The sequence below is a fragment of the Cydia fagiglandana genome, chromosome 7 (genome assembly GCF_963556715.1).
Source record: "Cydia fagiglandana chromosome 7, ilCydFagi1.1, whole genome shotgun sequence".
Lineage (NCBI taxonomy): Eukaryota > Metazoa > Arthropoda > Insecta > Lepidoptera > Tortricidae > Cydia > Cydia fagiglandana.
In genome coordinates, this window is record NC_085938.1 from 14858263 (window position 1) to 14880582 (window position 22320).

The 22320-nt window shown below is 36.1% G+C and overlaps 1 protein-coding gene across 1 annotated transcript in view; it reads left to right on the forward strand.

The window, feature by feature from the left end:
* Positions 1-22320, forward strand: part of LOC134665990 (mucin-2-like) — a 77029-nt gene that overhangs the window by 22723 nt on the left and 31986 nt on the right. Inside the window, exon 2 of the mRNA XM_063523053.1 lies at positions 1969-2094. The gene's annotated coding sequence lies outside the window, so the exon portion shown is untranslated. The remainder of the gene's footprint in view (positions 1-1968; positions 2095-22320) is intronic.

Here is a 22320-nt window from a genome sequence, read left to right on the forward strand (position 1 = left end):
AAAGGATTGCATATTTATTGATGATATTACAACGATTTTCGGAATTAAATGATCTAAGATGGCTCTGTCCTCTCATTATTCTGTAATGTTACCTGTCAATAGAATGTGATGTTTGGCAAAAGTAATCCCATAATGCCAATCTTTTTATTCTAATCTTGACAGAGATTAGCTGGTGCCCATCTGACCTCTATTAAAAATAGATTCATTTTACCGTCAATACTTTACTACTGGCTTACTTTTAAAGTGGGTTTTAAGCGCGTAATTTGACATACTGTTATTCTTTAATGGATTTTTTTACTTCTGTTATGTGCTACTTGATTTAATAATTTAATCTCTAAATATTATTTCAAGTTAAAATCAAAACACTTAGACACTCTATCTGTTATTTTATTTTCTTCGATATTCTATACAACACTAGTTTTTCCATTAATATTAAGAGCGTTTGACAACCAATACTAAGTCATTAATGACTATGACAAACTACCCAGCGATTGGAAAAGCAGTTGCTTTTATAATTTAATTTAAATAAAGACCAAATAAAGATGTTTATCCTAAGCAAAATAAATCTTATATCGTAGGTAGTGTATCATTTTGAGTAGGTACCTATTGTTCGCAAACTGACGTGAAATTGTGTATAAAATAAAATATAAACATGTTAAGCTATAATTATATGAGGAGAAATATAAGAACATTGTTTAATTGGGTAATATATTCTACATCTAATGTTTATGAAATCGGACCAAACCAATGTTATATAATTAGGTATTTTATTGTCAACTAAAACATTAATAAGTAAAATAAAACGTGACTAATAGGCTATCCATAAGTCACCCGACTCGAATTTAAATTATATTGATATTAAAGTCTAATTTAGATAAACTGGTTGACAACGACCCGCAACCAATCGTTTACATAAGTACGAAATTAAACTTTTTTACGCTTATTTTATGCGCTATCTTTGGTTAAGGATCATCGATGTCATTATTAGCACAATTATGTCACTAAGGTCCCGATTCGGATTTTGAAATAGACATCTACTAGATATCTTTTAGACATCACAAATATACGATAACGATATGTTTAAGATCTAACCTGTCAAATTTGACATTTGCGCGATTCTGGAGATACTCTTGAACGATTTCCACAGAATATGACTTAGAGATCCAATTCACATCTAATAGTTATCTTACTCTATCTAACGTAAAAGTGACATTGGTTGCCCGAATTGCGCTGCAAAAGAGAACTAGGTGATATCTAAACTATAACGTATCTAGAATGGACCTAGTACGTGTCGTCTCTTGTGAATATCTTCAAGTTCGAATACGGCAGTAAGTCAATAAAATCCGCGAATGTTAACAGCTTATAGTTAAATGTTTTCGCTGTGATTTAAAAACAGAAAATATATTATTTTATTAAATTTAAATACTTTGTATAAGTCTAAGAATATGTGTATTAAGTAGGCACCTTATCTATTGCTTTGTATATGTGCGGTTTAATTGCAACTTGACATGATATATTATGCGATATCTCTGCTCCGGCAATACTAAACGAGTTTTGATTAAGATTGTATTCAAGTATGTGATAAAGTCGTTTGAAAGTCCATCCGTAGGTATTCTGATTTTACAAATTAGTAAAGTTTTGATATTGTTATGAAGTGAGGATATGACCTCCATATAAATCCATGTGCATATGACGCGAATCGCAGTAAATTACGCGCGCACCAATAAGCGCTAGCGATCGTATCATATACGTAATATCAAAACCAAGCAGTATTCACCTGCGTAGAATTAGTATTTTCGTAGCCAATCCCATCATTTTTTTGCCCTTGAGTGATGATTTTCGAGATAAAAACTATCCTACATTCATGCAAAAGTAAATATACATAGTCCTGGGGAAGGCCCATTTACTTTTGCATTTATTTATTGCTTTATAAATATTAAGTAACTGATAAAGATGTATCTATTTCAGGACATGGGCGGATAAGCTCTACGGGAGTAGCGCTCGGTGCTATGAGGTAGCGCCCGGCGACCATGCGGGCGGTCTTATGTGCGCTCTAGCCACGCAGCCTTACCAGCGCATACTAGAGAGATTGAGGTAGGTTATACGTGGTTATAGACACAGTCTAAAGAGTTGACAATCGAGAGACTTCGCTTCCGCGCTGGTGACGAGTCAGGGCACGGTGACAAAACCGCCAGTTTAGGCACTTGTCCCACCAAGACCGAGTAAGCGATTAACTATCGGCGATTTTCTCGCCCAAGAAACGAACAAAAGATTAGGATCCTGTGTTAGTAAAAGAGACACATATATTAATAGTTCATCGCTGGCTGTTCACACTGTCGGCGAGAACACTCGCTCTACTAGTTTGTCGCCGCGATAAGATAAAACTAGCTCAGCGGTACTCGCTCGGCGATGCTCGCTTCGTAGAACTCAAGCTGCGAGACCAAAGCCCGTTGCACTCGAACACTCGCCTATAGACGAGCGACAAAACTATTGGAGCCAAAACTCGCTTCTCGCCGCTCGCCCACTCGTTTCTGGTTTATCGTTCTACTCGCTTATCGCTCATCGTCGGCGGTGGGACAAGTGCCTTATGCCCGACCTTGATTGAGGTCAGTTTGTATGCAGAGTCTAAGCCCTGCATCGCAGTGTTGGCGGAACGTTAATTGCAATTGACCATTAACCGTTACAAATTGATCCGTAAACGGTAACGGACGATTAAAGTTGACGGTTCAACTTATACTGGTAAATGGTCAAGAATTTTCAATTGCATTAACATTTCGGCCAACACTGCTGCATCGGTCGGTCAATCTTTAGAGTAGGTATTTCCTTTTGATTATACAAGTGGTATATCAAAGAGTGCTTGAGAGATACAGTATTTATATAAACAGCCTGTTTAACTACGCTGACCTTGACCCCTAAAACCGAAAATCTCCTGTACATGTCCGGGTCAACAAGTAACAGTACCTAGCATTGATACTTATTCATTTATGTTTACATTTTTACCAGAACTAGACGAAATGCCAGTGTTATAGGCGATAGTTAATGGAGACCGTAGTAAAACCCAATCAAATCATCAAATTGGGACATATTATCGAAAGAAATCGAAATAATATATCTAGGATTAACCCACTCTCCAAACTACTTACTCAATAACCGTAAAAAGGCACATGTAAAAAATGAAGAGAAGTGGTTTATAAAAATAAATATGTATACCAAAACGTATTAATCACGTCTTTTTAAGTCAAAAATTGCTCGACATATTCTGCGTCGGTCTGCCAACGCGTGCTACCGATGTAGTTTCTCGTTATAGAGAGAAACATGTCGAGCAGTCTTCGACTTAAAAATATGTGAGTGGCCCGTTTTTATTTTCAACACGACTATGTCCGTCGGAAGTTTTGTTATGAAAAAAAAAATAAAAACAAAATTCCAATGGATACAATCGTGTTAATATGGAAAATTTAAAAACTAAAACACGCAATCGAAATTGTAAAAAAACCATTGGCAGTATTAAGGAATGCGTTCGTAAATCCTGGTAATTAGATGGAAAATGCCGTGTTTGCCTTTTTTATTGACAAACCAGTGCGAGTTGCGAGGCAACACTGTAAACAAAATCACAATTCTTTTTCGCCTAAACAAACGTTGCGAAAATATTGCCACGGGCGGTTTAATGAGCCTCACGACATGTTACATCGGGTATGTCGACTCGGTTTTCCCGCTAACAAATTAACAAAACTACGCTTGTACAAAGACTTAATATTGTATTGTATGTATTGTATTGTATTAGTTAGTTAAGAACGTATAATAGCTAGTGTTGCCTGATACTGTCCACATTTTCATTTTCCTAGCATTTGAATAGTGTAAGTCCGTTACGTGTTTACGCACAGTTGACGACTAGTTGACGACGAGTGGCTGAGTTGGGGATACGCTACCCTGGTGCCAAGGTTTTTGGTGTGCTCCAAATACTCCAATCTCAAACATTACGACAACTTGACGAATTAGATAGACACCAGTATATGTACGAACAAGAACGAGCAAAATTTACGCGCGCATCACAATAAGAAGTTTAGTGTAGTTCAACTTTCCCAAGTAGTATAAATAGGTACTTATAATATTTCCGCGAGGTGTATTTTGGAGGAACTTTTCCTCACACACGACGCTTTTCTCAATTGCCTCATAACCGTGCCAAATTTAATTAGCACCAAACACTAGTTCCCGTTTTAGCTCTCTAGAATTCCGCTCAGTGACGGAACCTAGCCGTGCTCCCAATATTGAGAGAAACTCTACGCCAGTGTGCCAAGGCCACCGAGCAAATTGATATTACATCGAGCAAGAGCCCCTACCCGCCCGTCACGTTGTTCCAGTACTCACCAATTATCGACTATTATAAAAGCCTCCTTGCACTTGCAACTTTATCAGATAAAGGTGTGACCTTTGAAATGTATGACAGGCCCAGTGGATTTTTTACAAATCAATGCCGTCTCGAATTGTTATTCATGATTTGAATTGTTATTAGCTGTCACGATTTGGCTATTTGTAGAAATTCCAGTCATTCTTTTCAATTTTGGCGTAAGTAGTTTAATTTGAAAAGGCCTATTAATAAAACCACAAAATACATTATTATCATGCATTTTTAGGGATCATATAACAATTTAGCACTGCCAACTGTGACAGTATGTCATTCCTATCTACAACTCCGACCGACCTTTAACGCTGTATCTTGATAACAATGATAACCATATTGGATGGGGCGTTTAAGTTTTTGCATAATTTGCATGCTTAGGATAGATTGCGTGTTTAATAATAACCAGTTAAAATAAACAATTCAAGTAAAGGCCATACAAGTAGGTAAGTATGTAATATGTTTTTTTACGATCACGTGTAAAATTATAATAGTAAATTAGGTAAATTGTATAAGAACTGTGTCCTTTTAACAAAAATTTGTAACTTGTAATACAAGTGGAAGTCCTTTTCTAACAAAAGCTGTCAAAAAAGGACTTCTTCTTGTATAGCGACAAGCTTTTGATAAACAGGGCACTGGTCACCTGGTCACACGTGAGTGTCAAGAAAAAAACATTACCTACATGTTACTAAAAATTGTGCTATGGTATAATGGTATACCGCGACTGGTCACGATATCACAACATATCTTATTGTGCGTTTTTTTAGTCTACTTTAGTGTCCCACTGCTGAGCAAAGGCCTCCCCTCCTTTTCTCCACTCAACCCTATCGTTTGTACTTTCCGGCCAATCCGGATACCCCTTCTGCCGGACACTCGGGGCCATAACGGGAAGTTGTAATTCATTAAAGGTTTGGACCGTAAGCCCACCACGCTGGTCCAGTGCGGGTTAGTGGGTCGCCAGAGCCTCGTTCGTTATTTACCAGGGTGACCACGACCAGGGGAGGTTGGCTTGGGATCCGTGAGATGGAATTTGGATCCCTTGTGCTGTGCGTATGCCGAATATATATCTTGCGGTTTTTGTATTTGTGTTTGTATATTAACACTGATTAGCAAGTTTGCAGTGGCAACGCCCACTTTGTTTTACCGTAAATCTTCCAATTATAGCACAAGTCTCACAAATAAGGCCCTAACTAACATCAAGATGTGAAATATTTCTAACCGTAACTTCTTTGTAAAACAAGATTCAAGGCTATCCGTGGGTCAAAAAGTAAGCAAGTCATATTAAATAAATGGTCCATAGTAAATGTTTAAATATTAGTATGTAGTGAAATTACCTAATCTTACAGGTACTACATATCTGATATATTACTTAGGTATAGGTATGTACCTTGCTTCGTGAGAAGGAAAATTATGTAACATAACATAACACGATAAAAAAACTTAACACGCACCAAAGAAGTAATTGTATCATATTTACATGTCATTTTAATTTATTGCGGTGGATAATATTTTGATCGGGATTTACCTGAATTAGTAGACGTAAAGCGGTAACCAAAATCAAATAGAAAACGGACAGAAGTTATGAACTATCAAAGATGATGATGACTCAAAAAATAACAATAAAAGACACTGATAACTCAACATCAGACTCATAAGACAACAGTAGCAAGAACACAGAAACAGTATGTTGGAAAAAAATATAGGTCAGTCCAGACGCGAACAATATTCGCCCAATCTGATTAATTGCCTGACCAAATCCGGGTGGTGTGGATGAGAAATAGGCTCGCAGATCTCACTTAATTCAATTTTAAGATTTTGACCGATCAAATGGAGATGCGGACGCCAGAATGCAAATTTTTGACGCAAATATGCGCGTTTAGGTGCATTTTTCTATTTTGAGCGCTCGAATCTCAACTACGATTGGTGATTAAATTGTGTAGATGACATTGACTACATTTTTTTTCCTGGTCAAATCGGTCAATTTGATCATCCCGTCTGGACTGATCTTACTTAACAGATTATACTCGTTCCTTGTTAAGATAGGTAGATTAACGGAGCCCTATAAAAGCTTCCAGCATATCCGTGCTAGTTGGCTGATTTCGCGACTATAACTATAGTTATATTTGTAAAGCGCAACGGTCGTTGCAATACTCGGATTTAGTTGTCAAATAATTGCATGTCGGTTTCCAATGACCCCGCCCACTTAGTTAGCTTGACCCAAAAACTTAGCACGAATGAACGCCTAAAGTAAACCTACTTAGTGTGCGGATTTCACACTTAAGGAGCACAAGCAGTAATTTTAGAAAGTCCATATTGTCGGTCATTATCGTATAGGTAATTGATCAGCCGAGTTTATGCGATATAAAAATAATGTAAGGGGTATACTCAAGCTAAACCGTAGCCTATGACGACCGCGATAAAAGCTTTTGTTTGCTTCGTGAAACGCTGTAACTGATACTGCGCGTCACACTTGATAGAGTGATAGTCCGTTGACTATATATTTCTTTTCTCCAAAGTCTCCAATTATAAAAACAATATTGATGAGAGTTACTATTAAAGTAACTTTTGATAACACTGCGGGGTGGCAGTAATATTTTACCATTTTATTACATACTGGAATAACACAACCCATTTATGGGGGCTAAATTCTACAATGTAACTTTCAAGAATTTGTCAGATTTCTAGTGCCTGAACTTTATTTTGCAGCCTTTAAAACCCCAATTGGCTTAAGGGGCCCACTGATTAACAGTCCGCCGGACGGTATCGGCCTGTCAGTTGCTCGGAACTTTCAAAATTTTGTTCTAACTGACAGCCCGATACCGTCCGGCGGACTGCTAATCAGTGAGCCCCTAGAGGTACGCCTGATTCTGAATAGCATATTATTTATTCTACCTACTCATAATGTTTAGAATTTGACCGTACAATGGCGGCCAATAGTAGGGTTGTGCGAGTTGCACCGCACTAACCAGGCCAGTGACTGCGCGTGCAATGACTCGACTTGCATTAATTGCCAACATGACGGACGGCATTACACTCTATTACACTGGACTCTTATCGCGGCGCGGAATACACGAAACATTGCAGCGCCGAGCTCGTCGAACGAACCTTGTATGAATCTGGAAGTAAATCATGCAACGTTGTCATTTGTACAGTATATATATTATTGTTAGTAACTAAAACCATGTACTCAAACACGTTAATTTTTAAATAAGAAATATGAGAATAGTGCCCATTTTATTGAAATAAGGACACTTTACAGCAGGTTACAGGCAGGAATTTTTTCTGTTGTTTAAAACCCCCTTTTATTGTTTACAATCTCAGCAAGGCACTAACTAAAAAAAAGCTACAGCCACAGAGTCGTTCAAACTACTACTAGACTAACTTGACTTCACTTCACTAAGAGCAAATGGTAAATCAAATGGCATTCCGTGAAACTCATTCTTATAAGCTAAAGTTCGAAACCCATACAGATGTCTACTGTGAACTAGATAGTTTCAAAATTGCACGACCGTATGAAAACTAGTATTTACTCTCTCACAGCACGGTTTTGGTGCTCAAACAATTTTTGAATTTTGTACGATAAATTCCGAACCGATTGATCGCGCAACGTCGCGGGGAGCGACGCTGTAGCGCTTCGTGTGTTCTCCGCCTAAGTAACGCACTAATATTAGAACGCACGGCTCGTTGACTTGCGAATTAGTGGTGGGGGAAAAGTGCGAGTGAAAACTTCATTGACTGATCAACGAGAGTATCATAATAATTTTGACTACGCGTGTTCTTGTTTCATAATTTACATGTTATTAAAATATGGTGATCAAAAATAATAATTGTTATTTGGTATGCAAAATTGACATATCACTACAGAATTTGTTTTGTAGTATCTGTAGCAGTCACTTCATCGAAAAAAAGTTTTAAAATATTCACATAATAATGGAGGATGACGTCTCCTAAAGAGAATGAAGGCAGAAAAACTAAATTATTAATTTATATTTTCATCTTTAATATCTTACTGCCTCCACATTTTTTGTTAGGCAACTTAATAGCCATTACTTGTAAAACGAACCTTAATATGTACAAAATAAAGCTCCGAAAGCAAACACCTAAAAATGTTGACAAAACGAATTAACAGAGCCTGGTAAACAAAAAAGACTGTTAATCTGCATACAAAGTCGTCTACAAAGTTTACCCACTGTAACCATCGCAACATCCCATAATAAGGAATAGTTGATAATTGCTTCGGTTAATTAAAAAGGTTGGAAATTTTTGAAGAAGAAGGTTGGAAGTTGTTTAATTCTGGCAACACAACACAACACAACACACAATTCAGACAACAAAAAATACTGATGTTAACATTTTTTAATCATTTTTTTAATGTACCAACTCCCGCTGCTAGGCAAAGGCTTAAACAATGGTAAACTCACGGCATAACGCTTAGCGCCACCTTGCGACATTTCACTAACCCGGGGTTAACCGCTTAAACCTGGAGTGGTTACCAGTGGTTTACCTTTGAATTGCCGACAGACATTTCATCGAATGTTATTTCGAAGACAACGTTTCAAGTATTTTCATTTCATCGACAAGTCACTGCGTCGAAGAATTGATACTAGTAAATTTAAATCTAGGACTTTTAATTGGCACTCGAGTTATTTCGTATATAGTTTATATCGTGGTATTTCTTTACGGGTTTTCTTATTTCATTTTGGATTGCATTTAATAAAATTTATTACGCATAAAATTATTACAATATGTAATATTTGACTTTGATAGCCGTTCGTTTCTGTTTGGGGTCGCAGTTCTAACCTAACCTAAACCTACTTTGAAAGCCGTTAGTTTCTGTGTGGGGTCGCAGTTCTAACCTAACCTAAACCTACTTTGATAGCCGTTGGTTTCTGTGTGGAGTCGCAGTTCTAACCTAACCTAAACCTACTTTGAAAGCCGTTCGTTTTTGTGTGGGGTTGCAGTTCTAACCTAACCTAAACCTACTTTAAAAGCCATTCTTTTCTGTGTGGGGTCGCAGTTCTAACCTAACCTAAACCCACTTTGAAAGCCGTTCGTTTATGTGTGGAGTCGCAGTTCTAACCTAACCTAAACCTACTTTGAAAGCCGTTATTTTCTGTGTGGGGTCGCATTTCTAACCTAACCTAAACCTACTTTGAAAGCCGTTCGTTTCTGTGTGGGGTGGCAGTTCAAACCTAACCTAAACCCACTTTGAAAGCCGTTCGTTTCTGTGTGGGGTCGCAGTTCTAACCTAACCTAAACCTACTTTTAAAGCCGTTCGTTTCTGTGTGCGGTCGCAGCTCTAACCTAACCTAAAATGACTTTGATAGCCGTTCGTTTCTGTGTGGGGTCGCAGCTCTAACCTAACCGAAACCTAAAATTGTTACAACAGAAAAATGTATTAAAGTAATACGTTGAACAAATGAATTGCAATGTTTAGTAGTTGTGCCAATTAAAATAATTTGAAACGAATAAGCGATCAAGTAATATTCGATGAATAGTATTTCTACGCAGTAAGAAAAATTGAAATAAATAGTATATGAAACAAAATAACGCGAAACAATATTACTAGTACTAACGTTTCGATGAATCGTTGTCGATGAAATAATATTCGATGAAAAGTTTGTCGGCAAAACAAGGGTACACCGTTACCAGTACAATTTAACACTAGCTTAACGGTTTCACCACTTAACCCCGGGTTAGTGGGATGGAGCAAGTGGCGCTTAGTATACTAAAATACCTACTAAGCTACAGTCAAGATTTTTTATTTGTTTTCATCTTGTAAAAAGTTTGTATTTCTTTTTTTTACTCGTCTCTGTCATCAGTGACCCGTGACATGTCGCGCACTTTGTTGCGTGGACGAACACCCACAACGAATAATCTATTATAAAACCTTTTGAATAGGAACTCGTTATACATAATTGGATAACGTTAACTGATAGGTTTATGTAATAAGATGATGGCGTTATTCATAAACGCGTTACTGGCCTGAATTAGATATGAATCGTTTGTCTTAATCTGTCATTTTGACTTATGTGGTATTTGTAAGAACATAATTAAACTAAATCAGTACGGATATGATGGTCGTTCTTGTCTACGTGACAGCGTGATAAAACGGTGTCCGTCACTTTCTATCCCACGGTGTTAAAAAGTGACAGTTATTTTATCACGTAGATAAAGATGGATAAAGCTATCCATAATACGTCGGCAGGCCCGTAAAGTTTTATGAATAAGGGGGATAATATCTAAACAGATTTTAAAAAGTTATTATCGGTAATACCAGTAACGGAAGTTAAAGAACGGAACAGTTTACTCAAAAAATGGCAAATACTAATTGCTTGTTTTGTTAATAATAAAAACATGCGGTGTAGTATTGCTTTATGAATAAGGGGAAAATATCTAAACAGATTTTTAAAGTTATGATCGGTAATACCGGTAACGGAAGTTCAAGAACGGAGCAGTTTACTCAAAAAATCACAAAAAATGGCAAATAGTAATTGCTTGTTTTTGTTAATAATAAAAACATGCGGTGTAGAATTGTTTCGTATACTTTTTCTTCATTGCAAAGAATACACGCACTTATCGCTTTTATATACCTAGTGAAAGTAATGAATAAATCTTATTGTATGCGAAAAATGATTAGAAGTAGATTGTATAGAATAATATAATTTTTTAATCAAGTAAATAAAGTAAATCAAGTAAATAAAGTATGAAAACTCGTAAACACACTCGATTTTGGAAATATTGTATTAATTTAGTTTCAAATAAATAAAATAAAATGTCTTCGAGTTAGACCAAGAAAAGTCTGCAGAGATTTTGACAGCACACACAGTGCAAGTGTTATCTTAAACGTCAATCTTCTATGAAATTATGACGAACTTATTAACACTGGCACTGCGTATGCTGTCAAAATCTCTGCAGACTTTTCTTCGTAAGTTTTTTTTCTACCAATGTTTTGAAAGAACAACTTCATAATGCTTAATGATAACACCGTGGCATCGGCATTAATTGCTCATGGTGATACTCATTAATCAAAGTTGCGCACGAATTGACTTAAGCAAATCCGTGGTCACATTAAGATAAGTATTGCAATGCCGGGTCACGGAGTTGGCCTCTTAATATGTTCATGTGGGTTCCAAACGTTACTTCGAAGCAAAGCTTCATTGATTGTACAGTCAGCAGCAGAAGTTGCTAAGCGGGCCAGGTGTTCAAAATGATCTTGACGCGACGTTATTGTTAAGAGAATAAGAGCGCGCGTGTCAAGGTAATTTTGAATACGTCGCCCGCTAAGAATACCTGATAAGTCGAAGCGTCACTTTGCACCATTTCACTAACCCGGGTTAACCGGTTAAACGTGGAGTTACCATGGTTACCAGTACAATTTGTCACCGGGTTAGTAGGATGGTGCAAGTGTCCCTAAGAGAATATAAATCAAGATCGATTGCGAGGTTCAATTTTGGAATCTTTCGCTTGCTCGGGTAATTTTTAGCACGGGAAGTTGAACAACAACTTTGCGCGCTTATAAACAAGAAGAATTGTGGCCACTTCGTAAAGGGGTCATTTTTATAACAAAACTTCTGTGAGACACATACATATATTAAATACCTATATTAAAATGGGTCAGTAACGTACTTATTTTAAGTCCCAAATCCCTTGCCATGTTTCACTCCGTACCGAGTAGCTTCATCGGGAACTCCCGTTGGCGTACCGGCGCAGTCGGGCGATTTTCGACTTAAAATACGAGAGTGACCCATTTTAATATTATCCCTAAATCCCGTTACCCAAATTATTCTTCAACGATACAGAACTTAATAACAAAATTATTGACAGTTGTTTTTCTGCGACAAATGAATAACAAAAATTAGGTTTCTTCGCATTACCTGTACGAGTAATTCTATACTTTAATTACACAGAGATATTTATTACACTTAGTATGTAGCGAAGTCCATTTTTAGGGTTCCGTACCCAAAGGGTAAAACGGGACCCTATTACTAAGACTTCGCTGTCCGTCCGTCCGTCCGTCCGTCCGTCCGTCTGTCTGTCACCAGGCTGTATATCAAGAACCGTGATAGCTAGACAGTTGAAATTTTCACAGATGATGCATTTCTGTTGCCGCTATAACAACAAATACTAAAAACAGAATAAAATAAAGATTTAAGTGGGGCTCCCATACAGCAAACGTGATTTTTGACCAAAGTTAAGCAACGTCGGGCGTGGTCAGTACTTGGATGGGTGACCGTTTTCTTTTTGCATTTTTTTTCGCTTTATGGTACGGAACCCTTCATGCGCGAGTCCGACTCGCACTTGCCCGGTTTTTTTACCAGCAGATATTCACTTTGTACGTGCACTTAAAATGTTTTTGTACGATGTGAACCAGTACTGAATCTAGTAAAGTATGTTAGTGGCATTTATGTTTTTTTTTCACTTTGATTCGACCTTCAAATATTTGAAATATTTTACATACCTACCAACTCTAGCTCTACTTAATGTTTTAAGTTGCTACTGGAAATGCAGTTTTGTGTAATGGTCACCAGATATTATTGCACAATATTATTGGACTTAGTCAATCTGTGTAAGAATGTCCTATAATATTTATTTATTTATTTATTTATTTTATTTATATTATTGTAGATGCAGTGTCATGGCTTTAAATTAAATAACAACAGAGAACTACCAAGGATGTACCGACTTGTTGACAAATGCCTGACCTGCCTAAAGCTGCCTTTCCACTAACGCAGACTATATGAACGATGATGACTGTAATAGGCATGCGGGAATGAAGAAGAATTGGTTGATTCCCGTCTGCTCTCCTCACCACTCATCTCCGACAGTGGAAAAGCAGCCTAAACGTCGGCCACCCTCCTAAAAACCTTGATTTTATACCCATACTAATAGCAAACCAATGTTATTTTTTAACGTTAAAATGGAAGTTAAAAATTACCTGTGACCCCTACAATGCTAGCCTGTATCGTAGGCTGACACAATTACGATTGACAATGATTATTAAGCTATCTAGGTGGGCAACAAGCGGCCCGCGAGCCCCCCTGGCTATTTTGTATGTAATATTGTCAAACTGCAATCTCTGATAAGTGATAAAGTCGCACATATTAACAAAAGTACGGCCCGCGTCAACTTCCTTAACTATTATATTATGGCCCTTCGCTGCTAAAAGGTTGCCGACCGCTGATTTAAGGAATTAAATTAGTAAGTACTCGTAAGTAACAGCATGATGTAGAGTGTAGATATAAGTAATTAATGTTATTATACAATTGATACTTAAGTTGAGAAAAAAAAATGACACTAGTCAAATAATTCGTGCTTTCCGCATCCTTTTCGCTCAAGACAATAGTACACAGACTATAGTAAACCCAAACCAAACGGGCGACCGGGGTCATATCTCTATCTCTCTCACCCTACCTTGGACCACGCGAGCGTGAATGAGAAGTTTTACGATCCCAGTCGTCAGTTTGGTTTGCGTCTACTATAGTCAATATGCACTGTTACACTTGAAACAAAAGCATTACCCGGACTTCACGCACACATGGTTACGCGCAAGGTGTGAAGCCCGTGATTGACAGCTGGCTAGAGTGGGCGCCGCGCCGCTTCGGCCTTGGGTGCGCGATTGTACCTGCTACCGGAACACGAGCTACCGGCCTTACGAACTTTTGTACTTATATGTACACGTGGCTTAGTTTTTATGTAAATGTAAATGAGATATATTTGTTGAAGTCTATTTGTATCTGGTTTTCTAAAATAGTTTTTTTTTTTGAAACCAGTATATTAAAGATTAGTATTTTCAATGTTAGCCATTATTTTTAAGTCGATATTTATTATGTATGGTTTTGAAAATTATTATTTTTTTATTTTATTTGTACTCGTCGAAAGTCACCTACAACATAATTGAACATAACCATGTAGGTAGAGCGAGCTGCAAAAGTGCATACCCACTTTTGCAGCTAAGTGTAAATAATATACTATATATGACTTTGGTAGGTATGACAATTTCTTCTTTTTTTGTCCTTCCTGTAGTTAGAACTCATTATATAATGAAAATGAAACTGACCATTAGAAGTCAATTAAAGTCAGACCAAGAATAGTCTGCAGTGGATTTGATAGCCCACGCAATGCACGTGTTATTTTAAACGTCAAACTTCTATGAAATTTTGACGTAAAATAACACTTACTACGTGGGCTATCAAATCCGCTGCAGACTTTTCTTTGGACGACTCTATAATCGGGTTAACCTTTTTACTGGGTTCATTACTCCTAGTAACGTGTACCGTGTACACTGCCTACTAAATATCGCGTGTTACACTTAATGCGTTAATGCACGTTAGTTGTAAGTATGTGATTACAACTTTATTTACATCAAAGTGAATTTACTAATTATACTAATATACCTGATACGAGCAAGTACTCACTGCATGCATGAGAATACTAATTTGACAATACACTTGAATCTAATGTAAATATATTTGTAATTGAATAAAGTTAAAAAAATACACTTGAATTAATATTAATATTTCAATAACATTTGCTACACATACAATATTGTAATTTAATGTTACTTACTAATGAATAATGATAGTCCATTAATACCGGGAAAATTATAATGCGATAGAATATGCAAATTTACATACATAACATCATATATTTAGTTCGAAATGATAATTAATATTAAAGACAAACTAATTAGAAAATTAATTTACAAACTAGTTATAAGTTTGTAAATTTCTGTATCTATTTACATTTCATGTCATATATGTTTTTAAAATTTTAATACATTATATATAACTAAATAATAAAATAAAACTAAAAGTTGAAATAATTTTTATGCGATTAGAAAATTAATTCCTACACCTGACTTAATATCAAGCTAAGGTAAGTTAATGCAGTAAATGTTTTCAAACTATTTATTAAATACCTATTTTTACACATCACAGAGCAAATGTTGATTACTGATATTTATTACACCAATTATCTTCAGTGGCTCGTTACATTATGAGTATTGCATTGTTATCGGTGGCGCAAAAACGCTAAAAATACCCACCCAGTCATAACAACTCAATATAGGCATAAAAAATGTGTTTTTTTGCGAGATACAGAATTGCCGTTACGAGGAAAGTAAAAGTTTCCTTGCATAAGTCCTAGTGTTTATTGGCAGGTGCTGATTTATTGATCTATTTCCAGACACAGTACTTACAGCATTAAACTTGCGGCTTCCTATACAGTTCCTATACTAGGGGGTGGCGGATGGCTACCGGGCTGAATTGGCTTAGGGCCCGATTCGGATTTTGAAATAGACATTTATTCGATATCTTTTAGACATCACCAAGATACGATAACGATATGTTTAAGATCCAACCTGTCAAATTTGACATTTGCGCGATTCTGGAGACACTCTTGAACGATTTCCACAGGATATGACTTAGATATCCAATTCACATCTAATAGATATTTTACTTATCTAACGTAAAAGTGACATTGGTTGCCCGAATTGCGCTGCAAAAGAGAACTAGTTGATATCTAAACTATAACGAATCTAGAATGGATCTAGTACGTGTCGTCTCTTGTGAATATCTTGAAGTTCGAATACGGCAGTTAGCTTTACGCATACTACATCTGTGCCAAGTGAATTCATCCGATACCAAAATTTGCATGTCTATACATTGGGTGACACTACTTCCCTCACTATACAGTTACTTTGTACTTATAGACCAATCAAAGGGGTTTTTAACAGTAATTCTCTTGTAACTTTGTTCAGTTCAGCGAAGCAAGTTCTTAATTCTGATATACTTAATTACTTACCTTATGATAACTAAAACGAATTGGATAATTCTAACTAAATGACTGCGATAGCATATTATTGTTAATGTTAATTTAAACACATATTTTATCAAATATATATAAGCAGGGTTTATTCAGCACAAGGGTAAAATCAATAACTACGTCAATCACATAATTTTAATGCATGTCATGTCGGCCAGGATTACAGCAAGGAGTACATACTATTTTACAAATGAATGAAACCTCCAACACATCTAATTTCATGTGAAAATAAAGTGCTTTAAAATTGGTAGTTTAATCTTATTTGCACTAGGAACATATAACTTGAGTGATGAAACAACTGAATTAATCATCATAGTTATCTTAAAAATGGAACTAACATACATACCTACCGTTTTCTTCCCAGCAAATGAGTTAAACAACCATTACTTAGTTAACCAACGGTGAAACGTTTAATGTAATTGTATTTCCTCAGTCATATTTGAAATGTTAATAAATGCCGTCTTCAATATTGTCAATGGTACCTAATTCATTGGTCTACATTACATACGAAGCTCTACATATTCCATTACACAAATCAATACTAACTATGAATATGTAATCAGATTGACGGACCGCAGAATTACAATATCTAATCGACAGGATGTTACACAAAACTGGTCGAAAGCCGAATGGCAATTTATTAATGGCGGGAATTAAAGATCAACTGGTCACGAGCGAAACCAGTCTGCAAAATTGATGCATTGACATGTCACACGACTTACAATAGCTACTAATATTGAGCGTCGTAAGTGAAACAACAGAAAGAGAATAAACACATTATATGTGGGCGTTTTCGGAAAAAAATATTTGGGTAAAATATCACTGTCCTACGACTTTGGTATACTTTTTTACCGTCAAATACTCTTTTAAAGTATACTACATGTATACAAAAATTGTAAAGTGATTTATTATCTGAGTATTTATGGTAAAAAAACTGATTAAAAGGTACTTTAAAGTAAAGAAAATGTACAAAAACTGAAGAAAGGGAGATGATTTTTGAGTGTCCCATGCACACTTTGCATACTTTGGATCCAAATATTATATATCTGCCTCCTTCTAGGCCCGAACCTGGTTGTTGTGTGATAAGATCGTACCAGCCAAAATCTATTAAAAACCTTATTTTTTAGCACCTAAAGTAAAAATATGCATTAAAGTTTAATTTATTGTTGTCCTTCAATATCGACGTAGTGGAAATTTCCACCAACGTCACGGAGTTTTTACCAACTTAGTAGCAAAAATCTACTAATATCATACGGATTTTTACATGATCGTAACATTATGTTCCTATAATTACCCAGTGTTTAGGTTTTACAAGGCAATTGGGCTCGAAAAAAGCTAGTGTAGGTTGTGCGTCACGATGTGCAGAAATTTGTTTTCCACAACGAACTGAATTAAACTGAAGATAAGGAGTCAATTATTGACTAAATATTTATGAATTACGTTAGATTATTATGTGTTGTATGATATCAAATAATTATAATTAAGAAAATTCAAACGATCAGACCGCTATTTCGCTTTATTAACCAACCGGCATGCCAGTGGAACAAAAAAACGTGACGTATGGAATGAAAATGCACGGTTTACATGCCGTCAGTTTAAGTTGCCAAAATATAGTAGGTAGAGTGATATTAAAAACACACAGATAGATTTATTTCCATAAGGTACCTTTTCGTAAATGTATGGAGCAAATACTGTTATTGTTATGTAAGTTTAAAGTGGCATAAGGGGTTAAATATAGTATTTAGTTGGGGTTTTAGGATTTATTTCATCTGAATGACAGAATTTCTTTCATATGTGCTCAGAAAAATTGATTGTGTGTTACATTAATAATAATTTTATTCTAGCTATATTCTTCTAACTACTCGACCTACTAGTAAAATAATACTTAGCACCAGTGGCGGCTCGACCTAAGAAACGCTGGCAGGCGCAGGTTATGCTTTCGACTGCAGCAGTATTGCAGTACGACAATACTGCTAACTGCAAATGTCAAAAAACTGGGCAGCAACATCTATTTTGATTTTGTAGCAGTAATGCAGTCGGCAGTATTATCGTGCTGCAATACTGCTGCAGTCGAAAGCATAATTACTGCAGGATATTTCAAAATCTGTTAAGTTAAACTATAATAATATGTATTAATTACTAAATTATTTAATTTAGTACAACATTAAGTAGGTATTAAATTAAGTAGCTATTTTCCGCACATGTAAACCCTTCATGTAGTTCCTAAACGCGATATTATGGTCCATAACGTCACTTTGTCCTACTGTGGCTGTGATTGATTTTATTAGAATTTATATTAATTTTTAGGATAATTGATACTGATTTCGATCTCATTTGCAAGAATAATATATGATAATTATTGAAAACAACTTTTTATAATACCTTTACCTTACGTTTTTTATAACAAAATGATTGCAAAGCAACAATTAAAACGAAAAATGTGACGTATTGGAAAGACTTCTTTAAATAACTTTATTGTAATACTTAGTATTGCAGTTGCTATTCGTTTTTAGAAAATTAATATTGTTGTGTATTTCAATAAATAAAAACTGGTTCACTTAAAACACTCCGATCTTCACTTAAAACCTGCCTAAGACTTGTAACGTAATGGATCGTCACATTCGCTGTCATTCAGTTTAAAGTGATTTATTAGGAATATAAATAATTTATATAGAAACAAAGTAACATTTTCATAAAATATATAAATAGTAGGTTTAATTCAACCCATTTTTAGTCAAAAAAAATTTTTTTTTGGTGGGTGGAATTCCATTACGTGACGGACTCTAATTCTAAAAACGCCCATGTACAGTCGCCATCAGATATATCGGAGCGGCCAAGGTTCACAATATCTGAACACGAACTCTAACGCCTTGACAATAGAGGCGTGTTCAGATATTTGTGAGCGCCTTAACCGCTCCGATATATCTGATGGCGAGTGTTATGATGGCGATGTAATACTTAGGGCATACTGAAAATTCCTGGAACTGGCCACTTAGAAAAAATAAGTTGACTCATATATTAGAATCTAGAAACTTTCAGTATCTTCTTCTTCTTCGCTTTATCCCGGCATCTCGCCACGGCTCATGAGAGCCTGGGTTCTGCTTGACAACTAATCCCATGATTTGACGTAGGTACTAGTTTTTACGAAACCCAGAGGGTAAACTAGGCCTTATTGGGATTAGACCGGTTTCCTCACGATGTTTTCCTTCACCGAAAAGCGACTGGTAAATATCCAATGATATTTCGTACATAAGTTCCGAAAAACTCATTGGTACGAGCCGGGGTTTGAACCCGCGACCTCCAGATTGCAAGTCGCACGCTCTCACAGCTAGGCCACCAGCGCTTAAGAAACTTTCAGTATGGCCCACGCTTTTAACCTTTTAACCGTCATAGAATTTTTCATCGAGCGAGCTTGTGTCGCCGGCGGTGCCAAGTTACACGAAGTTCTGTCTTATTTATCAGACCGCGACGAAATGGGCCCGATTTTGTATGTCTTATATATCTGTCTACGGCGGTTTAAAGGTTAAAGGAGAAAGGACATGCATTTGCATTTATAAACGTTAGAGATGTTATGTACAGTGGCGTTCAAAAGTGCACGGATAGATGTCGACCGTAATGCCTTAATATTATACGGTTGAAACATCTCCATGCACTTTTGAACGCCAGTGTACCTAGTTATCTAAAATATACCCGTAATTTTTTTTCAAATTTATTTACATAGCATTTTACATACCTAATAACTTCGTGCTTAAAATTGACGCAAAAAAAAAAACATTTTTTGATTCACGCTTGATGACTATTGATGACTTTGATGAGTCCAAACTCTAGTTTTTAATTCTTTAATTTTTGTTCATCTCTAGTTTGCACATCAAATCATCATCAGAAGATGTTGAAATATTGCATTGACATTAAAATTGCGAAACTATACCAATTCCCTACTTTTTTCTACAATTTTAACTTACAAGATTTGAATGGGATAAAAACAGAAACAAACAACATACGTAAATGCATCTAAAAATGGCTTGTTGTCGCGTGTGAAACTGGTAACTGTCGCGACATATAAATGTAGCCAAACATACAACTCAAACATTTAACCAAGGTTCTGCACCATTTAGGCATTTTATAGCAGCGCACAAATTAACTATATAATGTGTCCCATTACCGTGTTTCTAAACTACAGTTAAGCATATTACTAACAACAGATAAATTTACCACGCGCATAACGCATACTTGACCCACAAGCCACACTCAACCCATATATTAGTCCTCACAACCGTCACACAATGTCGTCTCAACAAAAGGCATCCAGCGCCAAGTGAATACAAATTTTGATACAGTTTTACGTAATTGACATAGTATGTAAACTGTTGAGTAAAAGCGGGTTACGTAACAGCGCGCCAAGTCAGAAGCCGCTGCCGACACCGATGCAGTGCATCCTGTTTTTTATTCTCTACCGTGATGGTTTCTTTTGTGGTCATGCAATTCTATGCAGATTTTATAGTAGCAACTGTAAGTGCATGAGGGAAGAATAGCTTTGCGATCCTAACGAAATAATGGTACTTTTTCTATGAAGCTCCATTTCGGGAGAAAACGATTTCCACTTACTAAATATTAACTTAATTTGATTTCGATGTCAATCGCTTTAGCATAATATATTCTAGGTTTTTAGGCTTCACTTTTTAAAATGAGTTTTTTTCTTATTTAAAATTTTGAAAAACGGAAAACTTACAACCCTAGTTTTTCATTGTGTCGTAACTAATAATAAGTGAAAAAAGTTTTCTCTTTTTACATGGACGAGTACGTGCTATACTTCCCTTTTAATATATTTATTCCAAGAAATTAGTATTCCAAGAGAAACAGAGAGCATACAATTAATATCCCTAATACATCCTAATAAGTACATGTCGAGTATGCAGAGTAAGTTAAAAACGGCCAAAACTGATGCATATGCATGCAATGTTCGTTAAGGACTTGTTCGCGCTAGTAGCGAGTAAAAAACTGCGTTCATCGGTAGACGGGAAATATCAGTTTTAGACCCTGTTTCAATATGGGTTATACATATGCACGACTGTAGGTACAGTCAGCATGAAAACTAGCGTATAGAACAAAATTCTAAATACTTTTATAAATACAATTACATAGTTAACTATCGCAAATGTAGTCGAGTGAGACAGGCCTATTCGGATTTCGAGATAATCACAAGATCTACCTACTACTACTAGACGTGACTACTACGTCATAACTTGTCGAAATCGTTCAAGAGGACCTCTAGAATCGCGGAAACGTCAAATTTGACATATCTATCTTACAAATATCTTTACATTATCCACATCGTAACTTGTTGAAGTCTAGTAGAAATCTAATTCATTTTCCGAATCGAGCCGAGAGTCTTTCAAACTCCCGATAATATCGAGCAACGACGTTCCAACAAAGTAATGTTTTTTTTAAATTAGCCTGTTATAATGTCCCACTGCTGGGCAAAGGCCTCTCCCTTGATTTCCACAACTCCCGTTGTAGTGCTTTTTCCGACCAGTAACTCCAGTAAAGTAACGTTAAGTATTAAAAATGTAGTATTTAGATAATAGTAAATATTAAATAGTAATTCTTGCTGAATTCCAAATGTAGGTGAGTACATATTCGGAAGACTACAAGGTAATTCGAAGTATAATGAGCATTTTACCATTTAGGTTTATTAAACGCGCTAAGTGGAAGTGGCCGTAATCGCGACCCCCACTGCTTAGGTTGGAGGTCGTTCGGCCGTTGACGTGATAATGCTACCGATACGATTGCTGTTTCTTGCTTACTTTTTAAGCAGGTACCTAATTAATTATTATATATTTTTAGTTTGTTAGAAATTCGTTTAATCTTTTAAAGTTTCAGCTACGCCGCGGTTAAAATAGAGTAGGTATGGATGGATTTGTGGAATTAAATAGAGTAGTTATGTATGGATTTATTTTTACTTGAGTAAACAAACGTTCACATTGCTTTCAATGACCGTTTATCACTATGCGGGCTGTCGAGGACTAATACATAGGTTTTATATAGTTCATATATTTTTTTTTCCTATTTACCTTTTAAATACCTTTCGTCTATTTGTC